The sequence below is a fragment of the Colletes latitarsis genome, unplaced genomic scaffold (genome assembly GCF_051014445.1).
Source record: "Colletes latitarsis isolate SP2378_abdomen unplaced genomic scaffold, iyColLati1 scaffold0002, whole genome shotgun sequence".
Taxonomy (NCBI): Eukaryota; Metazoa; Arthropoda; class Insecta; order Hymenoptera; family Colletidae; genus Colletes; species Colletes latitarsis.
The window spans coordinates 28036168-28046561 of NW_027488365.1; positions in this window are offsets into that span (position 1 = coordinate 28036168).

Here is a 10394-nt window from a genome sequence, read left to right on the forward strand (position 1 = left end):
ACCAGACCTAACATGCGATACCGCCAAAGATATTGATCAAAACGAGGTTTAATCGACTGTTTCAGTGTGGTACCACATTACTACGTGATCCAGACCACTGAATGCCCAGGATCTGGCCAACGAGTATGTGAGAAATGCGAAGGTGTGAGCCTGATGAGGGCAGATCCAACACCTATCCCAGACCTAACTTGCGTTATCCTCTAAAATATTGTTCGAGACCAGGATTAATCGACTGTTTCAGTGTGGTACCACTTTACTACGTGATCCAAACCAGAAATAACCCAGGATCTGTTGAACAAGTATGTGAAGAATGCGAAAGTATGAGTCTGACGAGGGCAGATCCCAGATCTAACCCAGACCTAACATGCGTCATCCTCTAAAATATTGGTCGAGACCAGATTCAGTCGACAGTTTCAGTGTGGTACCACTTTACTACGTGATCCAAACCAGAAATAACCCAGGATCTGTTGAACAAGTATGTGAAGAATGCGAAAGTATGAGTCTGACGAGGGCAGATCCCAGATCTAACCCAGACCTAACATGCGTCATCCTCTAAAATATTGGTCGAGACCAGATTCAGTCGACAGTTTCAGTGTGGTACCACTTTACTACGTGATCCAAACCAGAAATAAGCCAGGTTCTGTTGAACAAGTATGTGAAGAATGCGAAAACATGGGTCTGATGAGGGCAAATCCTAGACCTAACCCAGAGCTAACATGCGTTATCATCAAAAAATATTGATCGAAACCAGGTTTAATCGACTGTTTCAGACTGGTACCACATTACTACGTTATCCAATCCAGTAAAATCCAAGGATCTGCGCAACAAGAATGAGAGATATGCGAAAGTATGAGTATGATGAGGGCATATCCCAGGCCTAACCTAGACCTAACATGCGTTATCCTCTAAAATATTGATCGAAACCAGGTTTAATTGACTGTATCAGTGTGGTACCACATTACTTCGTGATCCAAACCAGAAAAAACCCAGGATCTGTTCAACAAGTATGTGAAGAATGCGAAAGTATGAGACAGATGAGGGCAAATCCCAGGGCTAACCTACACCTAACCTGCGTTATCATCTAAAATATTGATCGAAACCAGGTTTAATCGACTGTTTCAGACCGGTACCACATTACTACGTTATCCAATCCAGTAAAATCCAAGGATCTGCCCAACAAGAATGAGAGATATGCGAAAGTATGAGTCTGATGAGGGCAAATCCCAGGCCTAACCTAGACCTAACATGCGTTATCCTCTAAAATATTGATCGAAACCAGGTTTAATTGACTGTATCAGTGTGGTACCACATTACTTCGTGATCCAAACCAGAAATAACCCAGGATCTGTTCAACAAGTATGTGAAGAATGCGGAAGTATCAGACAGATGAGGGCAAATCCCAGGGCTAACCTAGACCTAACCTGCGTTATCATCTAAAATATTGATCGAAACCAGGTTTAATTGACTGTTTCAGTGTGGTACCACATTACTATGTGATCCAAACCAGAAAAAGCCCAGGATCTGTTCAACAAGTATGTGAAGAATGCGAAAGTATGAGACAGATGATGGCTAATCCTAGACCTAACCCAGAACTAGCATGCGTTATCATCTAAAATATTGATCGAAACCAGGTTTGATCGACTGTTTCAGTGTGGTACCACATTACTACGTGATCCAAACCAGAAAAAGCCCAGGATCTGGCCCACAAGTATGTGAGAAATGCGTAGGTATGAGCCTGATGAGGGCAGATCCCACACCTATCCCGGACCAAACTTGCGTTATCCTATATAATATTGATCGATACCGGGATTAATCGACTGCTTCAGTGTCGTACCACGTTGCTACGTGATCCAAACCAGAAAAAGCCCAGGATCTGGCCAACAAGTATGAGAAATATGCGAAAGTATGAGACTCATGATGGCAAATCCCAGGCCTAACCTAGACCTAACATGGTGTATCCTCTAAAATATTGGTCCTATCCAGGTTTAATTAACTGTTACACTGGGGTACCACATTACTACGTGATCCAATGCAGAAAAATCCAAGGATCTGCCCAACAAGTATGAGAAATATGCGAAAGTATGACCCTGATGAGGGCAAATCCCAGGCCTAACCTAGACCTAACATGCGTTATCCTCTAAAATATTGACCGAAACCAGGTTTATTCGACTGTTTCAGTGTGGTACCAGATTGCTACGTGATCCAGACCAGTGAAAGCCCAGGATCTGGCCAACGTGTATGTGAAGAATGCGAAAGCATGGGTCTGATGGGGCCAAATCTCAGGCCTAACCTAGACCGAGCATGAGGAGTCCTCTAAAATATTGATCGAAACCAGGTTTAATGGACTGTTTCAGTGTGATATCACATTACTACGTGATCCAAACCAGAAAAAACCCAGGATCTGTTCAACAAGTATGAGAAATATGCGAAAGTTTGAGACTCATGAGGGCAAATCCCAGGCCTAACCTAGACCTAACATGGTGTATCCTCTAAAATATGGGTCGTATTCAGGTTTAATTAACTGTTTCACTGTGGTACCACATTACTACGTGATCCAAATCAGAAAAAGCCCAGGATCTGGCCAACAAGTATGAGCAATATGCGAAAGTATGAGACTCATGTGGGCAAATCCCAGGCCTAACCTAGACCTAACATGGTGTATCCTCTAAAATATTGGTCCTATCCAGGTTTAATTAACTGTTACACTGGGGTACCACATTACTACGTGATCCAATGCAGAAAAATCCAAGGATCTGCCCAACAAGTATGAGAAAAATGCGAAAGTTTGTGTCAGATGAGGGCAAATCCCAGGCCTAACCTAGACCTAACATGCGTTATCCTCTAAAATATTGATCGAAACCAGGTTTCATGGACTGTATCAGTGTGGAACCAAATTACCACGTGATTCAAGCCAGAAAAACCCCAGGATCTGTACAACAAGTATGTGAAAAATGCGAAAGTATGACCCTGATGTGGGCAAATCCCAGACCTATCCCAGACCTAATATGCGATGTCGTCTAAAATATTGATCGAAACCAGGTTTTCATCGACTGTTTCAGTGTGGTACCACATTACTACGTGATCCAAACCAGAAAAAGCCCAGGATCTGGCCTACAAGTATGCGAAAAATGCGAAAGAATGAGCCTGATGAGGGCAAATCCCAGGCCTAACCTAGACCTAACATGGTGTATCCTCTAAAATATTGGTCGTATCCAGGTTTAATTAACTGTTTCACTGTGGTACCACATTACTACGTGATCCAATCCAGAAAAATCCAAGGATCTGCCAAACATGTATGAGAAATATGCGAAAGTTTGAGTCTGATGAGGGCAAATCCCAGGCCTAACCTAGACCTAACACGCGTTATCCTCTAAAATATTGATCGAAACCAGGTTTCATGGACTGTATCAGTGTGGTACCACATTACCACGTGATTCAAGCCAGAAAAAACCCAGGATCTGTACAACAAGTATGTGAAAAATGCGAAAGTATGAGCCTGATGAGGGCAAATCCCAGGCCTAACCTAGACCTAACATGCGTTGTCCTCTAAAATATTGTTCGAGACCAGGATTAATCGACTGTTTCAGTGTGGTACCACTTTACTACGTGATCCAAACCAGAAAAAGCCCAGGATCTGGCCAACGAGTATGCGAAAAATGCGAAAGTATGACCATGATGTGGGCAAATCCCAGACCTATCCCAGACCTAACATGCGATATCGTCTAAAATATTGATCGAAACCAGGTTTAATCGACTGTTTCAGTGTGGTACCACATTACTGCGTGATCCAAACCAGAAGAAGCCCAGGATCTGGCCAAAGAATATGCGAAAAATGCGAAAGAATGAGCCAGATGAGGGCAAATCCTAGACCTAACCCAGACCTAACATGCGTTACCCTCAAAAATATTGACCGAGACTAGGTTTCATGGACTGTTTCAGTGTGGTACCAAATTACTACGTGATCCAATCCAGAAAAATCCAAGGATCTGGTCAACAAGTGTGAAAAATATGCGAAAGTATGAGTCTGATGAGGGCAAATCCCAGGCCAAACCTAGAGCTAACATGCGTTATCCTCTAAAATATTGTTCGAGACCAGGATTTATCGACTGTTTCAGTGTGGTACCACTTTACTACGTGATCCAAACCAGAAATAACCCAGGACCTGTTCAACACGTATGTGAAGAATGCGAAGGTATAGGTCTGATGAGGGCAAATCCTAGACCTAACCCAGACCTAACATGCGTTATCATCTAAAATATTGATCGAAACCAGGTTTAATCGACTGTTTCAGTGTGGTACCAGATTGCTACGTGATCCAGACCAGTGGAAGCCCAGGATCTGGCCAACGTGTATGTGAAGAATGCGAAAGCATGGGTCTGATGGGGCCAAATCCCAGGCCTAACCTAGACCGAGCATGAGTTATCCTCTAAAATATTGATCAAAACCAGGTTTAATGGACTGTTTCAGTGTGGTACCACATTACTACGAGATTCAGACAAGTGAAAGCCCAAGATCTGGCCAACAAGTTTGTGAAGAATGCGAATGTATGAGACAGATGAGGGCAAATCCCAGGGCTAACCTAGACCTAACCTGCGTTATCATCTAAAATATTGATCGAAACCAGGTTTAATCGACTGTTTCAGACCGGTACCACATTACTACGTTATCCAATCCAGTAAAATCCAAGGATCTGCCCAACAAGAATGAGAGATATGCGAAAGTATGAGTCTGATGAGGGTAAATCCCAGGCCTAACCTAGACCTAACATGCGTTATCCTCTAAAATATTGATCGAAACCAGGTTTAATTGCCTGTATCAGTGTGGTACCACATTACTTCGTGATCCAAACCACAAATAACCCAGGATCTGTTCAACAAGTTTGTGAAGAATGCGGAAGTATCAGACAGATGAGGGCAAATCCCAGGGCTAACCTAGACCTAACCTGCGTTATCATCTAAAATATTGTTCGAAACCAGGTTTAATTGACTGTTTCAGTGTGGTACCACATTACTATGTGATCCAAACCAGAAAAAGCCCAGGATCTGTTCAACAAGTATGTGAAGAATGCGAAAGTATGAGACAGATGATGGCTAATCCTAGACCTAACCCAGAACTAGCATGCGTTATCATCTAAAATATTGATCGAAACCAGGTTTGATCGACTGTTTCAGTGTGGTACCACATTACTACGTGATCCAAACCAGAAAAAGCCCAGGATCTGGCCCACAAGTATGTGAGAAATGCGTAGGTATGAGCCTGATGAGGGCAGATCCCACACCTATCCCGGACCAAACTTGCGTTATCCTATATAATATTGATCGATACCGGGATTAATCGACTGCTTCAGTGTCGTACCACGTTACTACGTGATCCAAACCAGAAAAAGCCCAGGATCTGGCCAACAAGTATGAGAAATATGCGAAAGTATGAGACTCATGATGGCAAATCCCAGGCCTAACCTAGACCTAACATGGTGTATCCTCTAAAATATTGATCGAAACCAGGTTTAATTGACTGTTTCAGTGAGGTACCACATTACTACGTTATCCAAACCTGAAAAAGCCAGGGTTCTGTTCAACAAGTATGTGAAAAATGCGAAAGTATGACCCTGATGAGGGCAAATCCCAGGCCTAACCTAGACCTAACATGGTGTATCCTCTAAAATATGGGTCGTATTCAGGTTTAATTAACTGTTTCACTGTGGTACCACATTACTACGTGATCCAAATCAGAAAAAGCCCAGGATCTGGCCAACAAGTATGAGCAAAATGCGAAAGTATGAGACTCATGTGGGCAAATCCCAGGCCTAACCTAGACCTAACATGGTGTATCCTCTAAAATATTGGTCCTATCCAGGTTTAATTAACTGTTACACTGGGGTACCACATTACTACGTGATCCAATGCAGAAAAATCCAAGGATCTGCCCAACAAGTATGAGAAAAATGCGAAAGTTTGTGTCTGATGAGGGCAAATCCCAGGCCTAACCTAGACCTAACATGCGTTATCCTCTAAAATATTGATCGAAACCAGGTTTCATGGACTGTATCAGTGTGGAACCAAATTACCACGTGATTCAAGCCAGAAAAACCCCAGGATCTGTACAATAAGTATGTGAAAAATGCGAAAGTATGACCCTGATGTGGGCAAATCCCAGACCTATCCCAGACCTAACATGCGATGTCGTCTAAAATATTGATCGAAACCAGGTTTTTATCGACTGTTTCAGTGTGGTACCACATTACTACGTGATCCAAACCAGAAAAAGCCCAGGATCTGGCCTACAAGTATGCGAAAAATGCGAAAGAATGAGCCTGATGAGGGCAAATCCCAGGCCTAACCTAGACCTAACATGGTGTATCCTCTAAAATATTGGTCGTATCCAGGTTTAGTTAACTGTTTCACTGTGGTACCACATTACTACGTGATCCAATCCAGAAAAATCCAAGGATCTGCCCAACATGTATGAGAAATATGCGAAAGTTTGAGTCTGATGAGGGCAAATCCCAGGCCTAACCTAGACCTAACACGCGTTATCCTCTAAAATATTGATCGAAACCAGGTTTCATGGACTGTATCAGTGTGGTACCACATTACCACGTGATTCAAGCCAGAAAAAACCCAGGATCTGTACAACAAGTATGTGAAAAATGCGAAAGTATGAGCCTGATGAGGGCAAATCCCAGGCCTAACCTAGACCTAACATGCGTTGTCCTCTAAAATATTGTTCGAGACCAGGATTAATCGACTGTTTCAGTGTGGTACCACTTTACTACGTGATCCAAACCAGAAAAAGCCCAGGATCTGGCCAACGAGTATGCGAAAAATGCGAAAGTATGACCCTGATGTGGGCAAATCCCAGACCTATCCCAGTCCTAACATGCGATATCGTCTAAAATATTGATCGAAACCAGGTTTAATCGACTGTTTCAGTGTGGTACCACATTACTGCGTGATCCAAACCAGAAGAAGCCCAGGATCTGGCCAACGAGTATGCGAAAAATGCGAAAGAATGAGCCAGATGAGGGCAAATCCTAGACCTAACCCAGACCTAACATGCGTTACCCTCAAAAATATTGACCCAGACTAGGTTTCATGGACTGTTTCAGTGTGGTACCAAATTACTACGTGATCCAATCCAGAAAAATCCAAGGATCTGGTCAACAAGTGTGAGAAATATGCGAAAGTATGAGTCTGATGAGGGCAAATCCCAGGCCAAACCTAGACCTAACATGCGTTATCCTCTAAAATATTGTTCGAGACCAGGATTTATCGACTGTTTCAGTGTGGTACCAGATTGCTACGTGATCCAAACCAGAAATAACCCAGGACCTGTTCAACAAGTATGTGAAGAATGCGAAAGTATAGGTCTGATGAGGGCAAATCCTAGACCTAACCCAGACCTAACATGCGTTATCATCTAAAATATTGATCGAAACCAGGTTTAATCGACTGTTTCAGAGTGGTACCACGTTACTACGTGATCCAAACCAGAAAAAGCCCAGGATCTGGCCAACAAGTATGAGAAATATGCGAAAGTATGAGACTCATGAGGGCAAATCCCAGGCCTAACCTAGACCTAACATGGTGTATCCTCTAAAATATTGGTCGTATCCAGGTTTAATTAACTGTTTCACTGTGGTGCCACATTACTACGTGATCCAATCCAGAAAAATCCAAGGATCTGCCCAACAAGTATGAGAAATATGCGAAAGTATGACCCTGATGAGGGCAAATCCCAGACCTATCCCAGACCTAAAATGCGATATCATCTAAAATATTGACCGAAACCAGGTTTATTCGACTGTTTCAGTGTGGTACCAGATTGCTACGTGATCCAGACCAGTGGAAGCCCAGGATCTGGCCAACGTGTATGTGAAGAATGCGAAAGCATGGGTCTGATGGGGCCAAATCCCAGGCCTAACCTAGACCGAGCATGAGTTATCCTCTAAAATATTGATCAAAACCAGGTTTAATGGACTGTTTCAGTGTGGTACCACATTACTACGAGATTCAGCCAAGTGAAAGCCCAGGATCTGGCCAAAAAGTATGTGAAGAATGCGAAAGTATGAGACAGATGAGGGCAAATCCCAGGGCTAACCTAGACCTAACCTGCGTTATCATCTAAAATATTGATCGAAACCAGGATTAATCGACTGTTTCAGACCGGTACCACATTACTACGTTATCCAATCCAGAAAAATCCAAGGATCTGCCCAACAAGTATGAGAAATATGCGAAAGTATGACCCTGATGAGGGCAAATCCCAGGCCTAACCTAGACCTAACATGCGTTATCCTCTAAAATATTGACCGAAACCAGGTTTATTCGACTGTTTCAGTGTGGTACCAGATTGCTACGTGATCCAGACCAGTGAAAGCCTAGGATCTGGCCAACGTGTATGTGAAGAATGCGAAAGCATGGGTCTGATGGGGCCAAATCCCAGGCCTAACCAAGACCGAGCATGAGGAGTCCTCTAAAATATTGATCGAAACCAGGTTTAATGGACTGTTTCAGTGTGATATCACATTACTACGTGATCCAAACCAGAAAAAACCCAGGATCTGTTCAACAAGTATGAGAAATATGCGAAAGTTTGAGACTCATGGGGGCAAATCCCGGGCCTAACCTAGACCTAACATGGTGTATCCTCTAAAATATGGGTCGTATTCAGGTTTAATTAACTGTTTCACTGTGGTACCACATTACTACGTGATCCAAATCAGAAAAAGCCCAGGATCTGGCCAACAAGTATGAGCAATATGCGAAAGTATGATACTCATGTGGGCAAATCCCAGGCCTAACCTAGACCTAACATGGTGTATCCTCTAAAATATTGGTCGTATCCAGGTTTAATTAACTGTTTCACTGTGGTACCACATTACTACGTGATCCAATCCAGAAAAATCCAAGGATCTGCCCAACATGTATGAGAAATATGCGAAAGTTTGAGTCTGATGAGGGCAAATCCCAGGCCTAACCTAGACCTAACACGCGTTATCCTCTAAAATATTGATCGAAACCAGGTTTCATGGACTGTATCAGTGTGGTACCACATTACCACGTGATTCAAGCCAGAAAAAACCCAGGATCTGTACAACAAGTATGTGAAAAATGCGAAAGTATGAGCCTGATGAGGGCAAATCCCAGGCCTAACCTAGACCTAACATGCGTTGTCCTCTAAAATATTGTTCGAGACCAGGATTAATCGACTGTTTCAGTGTGGTACCACTTTACTACGTGATCCAAACCAGAAAAAGCCCAGGATCTGGCCAACTAGTATGCGAAAAATGCGAAAGTATGACCCTGATGTGGCCAAATCCCTGACCTATCCCAGACCTAACATGCGATATCGTCTAAAATATTGATCGAAACCAGGTTTAATCGACTGTTTCAGTGTGGTACCACATTACTGCGTGATCCAAACCAGAAGAAGCCCAGGATCTGGCCAACGAGTATGCGAAAAATGCGAAAGAATGAGCCAGATGAGGGCAAATCCTAGACCTAACCCAGACCTAACATGCGTTACCCTCAAAAAGATTGACCGAGACTAGGTTTCATGGACTGTTTCAGTGTGGTACCAAATTACTACGTGATCCAATCCAGAAAAATCCAAGGATCTGGTCAACAAGTGTGAGAAATATGCGAAAGTATGAGTCTGATGAGGGCAAATCCCAGGCCTAACCTAGACCTAACATGCGTTGTCCTCTAAAATATTGTTCGAGACCAGGATTAATCGACTGTTTCAGTGTGGTACCACTTTACTACGTGATCCAAACCAGAAAAAGCCCAGGATCTGGCCAACGAGTATGCGAAAAATGCGAAAGTATGACCCTGATGTGGCCAAATCCCTGACCTATCCCAGACCTAACATGCGATATCGTCTAAAATATTGATCGAAACCAGGTTTAATGGACTGTTTCAGTGTGGTACCACATTACTACGAGATTCAGACAAGTGAAAGCCCAGGATCTGGCCAACAAGTATGTGAGAAATGCGAAGGTATGAGCCTGATGGGGGTAGAACCCACACCTATCCCAGACCTAACTTTCGTTATCCTATAAAATATTGATCGAAACCAGGTTTAATCGACTGTTTCATAGTGGTACCACATTACCACGTGATTCAAGCCAGAAAAAACCCAGGATCCGTACAACAAGTATGTGAAATATGCGAAAGTTTGAGACTCATGAGGGCAAATCCCAGGCCTAACCTAGACCTAACATGGTGTATCCTCTAAAATATTGGTCGTATTCAGGTTTAATTAACTGTTTCACTGTGGTACCACATTACTACGTGATCCAATCCAGAAAAATCCAAGGATCTGCCCAACATGTATGAGAAATATGCGAAAGTTTGAGTCTGGTGAGGGCAAATCCCAAGCCTAACCTAGAC